General features: G+C 47.0%; 1 non-coding gene across 1 annotated transcript; it reads left to right on the forward strand.

Moving 5' to 3' along the window:
- Positions 1-1,013: 1,013 nt before the first annotated feature.
- LOC125412721 (U1 spliceosomal RNA) lies at positions 1,014-1,175 on the forward strand. The gene has a single exon (XR_007235669.3). It is a non-coding gene; the product is annotated as a U1 spliceosomal RNA (small nuclear RNA).
- Positions 1,176-4,204: the final 3,029 nt, after the last annotated feature.

The raw sequence follows: 4,204 nt of genomic DNA on the forward strand, positions 1-4,204 counted from the left end.
TTCCTCTTCAACACCTCACTAAAAAGGCTCTCATATTGGGTTAATTTTTTTTCCTAAAATAATTTGCTTAATGGCCTGATTGAATTTTATTATTTTTCACTCCTTTCTTTAACCTATTGCTGTATAATAAAATGTCCATTATGACTAATAGTTTCATCATTACTTGTCTATGGTTTGGTCTGCCATCTTTATTTTCCTCCCCAACTGACAACTTAAAAAAAAAATCCCCCTATGTCTTTCTGCTAAACACAGTGAGGGCGGGGCTGCAGAGTGGGTAGGGCTTCGGAGTGGGTGGGGCTGCAGAGTGGGCGGAGCTGCAGAGTGGGCGGGGCTGGAGAGTGGAAGCCTTTTCTTATTCTCTGTCCTCCAGTTTGAGCAAAAAACCAGATGATCAAACAGATAAGGAGAAGAGGATTCAAAACTGATTACTAAACTACACGTAGCTTCCCACTTGCTCAAAGTGGTTAAACAGACATCTTTTCCTTGAAGCTTTAGCAATGTTATCTGACCTGGGTTCGCTTACAGAACTATTTGCCCTTTGCTTTTAGTTGATTATTTTTAAAAATAAATCCTCTAGTCCTCAACTGGAGATGCTGAAGAAACCAGAGAGTTTGTACCTTTTTTTTCCCCCCCATATGAAGGCTTTGGCCAGGAGTTTTTCAAACACTGGAATAAATTTTTAATTTGGACTTTGATATTCAGACAAGCCCAGCTCATGTTCTCTTGGGTCTCCTTCCCAAAGACCAGACATCAAACAGGCACTGCTCGCTGTCTTAGTCGGAGCAGCAGAAAGGCTCACAGCCACACCATCAACAGAAACTGCTTCCCATCCAGTCTGCCTGGGCTGCACCCTGCCTGCTACCTCGAGCTCACCCACGTGTCCGCTCTGTGAACCCAAAGCAGAGTTCTTTCACCAAGAATGAATGGTGCGGGCTATGATGCAGACAGTGCTGGGAACACTGTATAGTCTACGTGGGGACCCTGTGTGGAGCATCTGAGAAACAACACAGAGAATACTTACCTGGCCCGGGAGCGTCCATGAGCAGGAAGGTGGCTTCCCCAGAGCCAGGTTTATCCATTGCGCTTCGGATGCGCTGACCCCTGCGACTTCCGCAAATTTGGGAAACTCAACTGCGTGGTTTGTGGTGATGGGGGACTGCGTTCGCACCCCCGCACCCCCGCACCCCCCCCCAAAAAAAAGCATAGAATCACAAAGAGGAAAAAGCAAACAGAGGCTACAAGTTACGCTGTTTGGCTTTGTTTTTCTTTCTTTCTTTTCCTTTTCTAAGACTCTCTTTTCCAGTTTGGATTGTAGAGGGCACCCATATGCTTACTGTGACTCTTACCTTCAGTTTCTCAAACTCAACTGGCAAAATGGAGAGCAGGAAGGAAGAAGAAAGAAGGAAAGGATTTGCTGTGTACAAAAGTGGTTCATTTCCCTTCACAGCCATAGATGAGAGCCGGGAGGGGACAGAGACTCAATCCCAGCAGCCCCTGGAAAAGTGACCACCCAGGCAGCTACAATCATTTCCTGCCAATTGTTACCTGAAATAACCAGTGGCGGAAACAGCATCCAATGTCATTTGGGGACTGTCTAGCACACTTGTGTCCCATAATGAGATACAAATGATTTTTTATGCAGTACTGACAGAGTCCTCAGAAGAAATCATTTCTATTCTTATTTCGAGTCACTTACTGTAATTGCCCTGAGCCCGAAAGGGGGAGTTGACTATTGGTCACCCAAGGTGTGGGACAATTCCCCCAGATACTCATGAGAATAAATTGTAGTTCTGACTAAATTTATGACTCTTTTCTAAGATTGAGAGGCAACTATCCATCACACCGCAGAGGAATCTACGTGGTAAACTCTCCTAGTATACTTAGGAAGCCTTCCCAGAATTCTCTACCTTCAAGCTTGGCCTTGACTCTGAAGTGGCCTCTTGCAAAGGGAGAAGTGGTTTTGTTACGTGATAGGCAGGGTTCTTGTCCATTGACTGCTGCCCCAGGGCCCTGATCCTTGAGTTTCAAGAGCTGGAATTTCAGGTGAGACAGAAGGGGAGTGTGTGTCTCCTTCCTCATGCAGCGCTTAAGGACTAAGTAGAGCACCGCACACACACACATCCATTGTTGTTCAAGAATAACAGAAGTAAATAAGGAAGATGGAGTCAAGGAGGCCTCCAGTGAGGACAATATACCCAGAGCTATCAGATGGGGAGCAAGGTCGAGAGAGAGGGTCAGGACAGGGACTGAGTCCCGCTTCCCTTTTAGGCAAGAGGCCAGACATGTCTGTGGTTGGCTGGGCCTATGAAGAAGGAATCCTTGGACATGGGCCCACAGCTTAGCCCTCACTCCTAGTGGGTGACAAAAACGAGGTGATTATTTGTTTTTCGGAAACGACCTCCACAAGGCTCCAAAGACCAAGCTGCAGTCTGCAAGGCACGCGGCAGGCTTTCCTCTGGGTGTGAGAGGATTTCCTTGGTTTGGTGGGATTCGTTTGTTTTTTGAAGGGGCCTGTTTATTTTCTCTCCTTTTAATGTTATGATTTTTTTTTAGACTCACGAGGAGGAGGATACATAACGCGCAGCCGAATCTGCAATCTCCTATTTTGTCAGCTGCTTGTGTTGATTAGAAGTTCAATAAAGAGCCTGCGATAAAACAGGGCCGTGTTCAAAGGATCTTGTTATGTTTTTAAAAAGACTGGGCTTGGCAGAAAAGACGGAGCATAGAAGCAGGCTGCCTTGATATGTTCCTCTTCTTCTGGGTCAGAAGGGAAAGAAGAGGAACTTTCTGGAACCTGTGCGATGCTCAGCACACGCTTAACCAGTACCAGGTAATAATGAGCGGAAAGGAGAGTGAGCTGTTTACCAAGCTGGTGTCTGTAGATGCTGTGCTCCAATGCCCCCCACCCCCCACCTTCAGCTCTGATTGACAGGCTCTCTATGAGATACTGGCCTAACTCAGAGAGAAGGAGAGGAGGGCCTGCAGCAAGTGAGGTCATAGAGCTCCTGGAATTCCACACCCAGTGATTCCCCAAACTCACCCAAGATGCCATTCTAGCAAGAAGCCATCGAACTGCCAGGAACCCATTGCTTTAAAGAACAGGGATCACTCAGAGATCCCCAGAGAGGTGTCAGTGGTGCCCACCTGCTCCCCACCCCACCACCTCCTCCTTGCCCCCAGACAGATGCTTCCTGGCAGCCACCCGTCTCTTGACACTTACTCTAAAAGAGGCTGAGAAATGACTGTATGTGAACATCAGGCTAGCCAAAGTCGCTGACTTTATGCAAAGCAGGCGAATGCAGTCAAAACACTTACAGCAATCAATTCGAGTTGTTGGGTAAAGTTTTTTTCCATGTCCCATACATTATTGAACAGTTAATTTCGTCTTTGTGCCTGCAAGACATTCCAGCTCTCAGATGACAGCTTTATCCATTAAGGAGCAAGCGGTGACAGCCTTCCAGTGAGAGCCTTGCCAACCCAGCCTGCCGGGAGGCGTGCCTGCATCACCACCAAGAAATCCTGGGACACATCAACATCTTAATCAATATGCGAGAGTCAATTACTGGGGAAGTGTGGGCTTAAGCAGGAGCTGATTATGAGGTTCACGGGCAAATGGGGCTTGATCAATACACAGCAGAATCACACAGGTCCTGCCGTCACAACAATCCCCACCCCCACCCCCCACAACATTCAGCCCCCAGCAGAAGGCCCATATGCCCTCTGCCAGCATCTTTTCCATCCCACCAACCACCTACTCTACTGGAGCTTGCTTGGCTCATTTCCTTGATAAGTATATTGGGAATGGAGAAAGCAGGGTTTGGGGAACAATCAAAGGCAAATTTATTATTGGATACACAAGCCCAGTCCTTCTGATGGACTACCTGGAATCAAGACTTCCTCCCCATGTGCATCTAAGATGTTTTCCCCTACCTGTCTATGTGAGATGGAGCCTGGTGAAGAACGCTCATTGGTGTCCGTTGTGTTATCTTTTCCTTAGGAGATAAAACTGCATATCCAGTCATACAAAGACGGACACCTAGTACAGACTGAAGCACAATTTTATCAAAGTTCAACTTGGTGGAACCAAGGAGTTTATTGGGGCTTTCTCAGAGAACATAGGTGAGGTGTTATTTACAGGAATATGAGTGACCCCCAAACAGCCACATCACCACCAAGACACATCCTATTATGGATGGCTGCATTG

Source organism: Myodes glareolus, chromosome 3 (genome assembly GCF_982192425.1).
Source record: "Myodes glareolus chromosome 3, mMyoGla1.1, whole genome shotgun sequence".
Taxonomy (NCBI): domain Eukaryota; kingdom Metazoa; phylum Chordata; class Mammalia; order Rodentia; family Cricetidae; genus Myodes; species Myodes glareolus.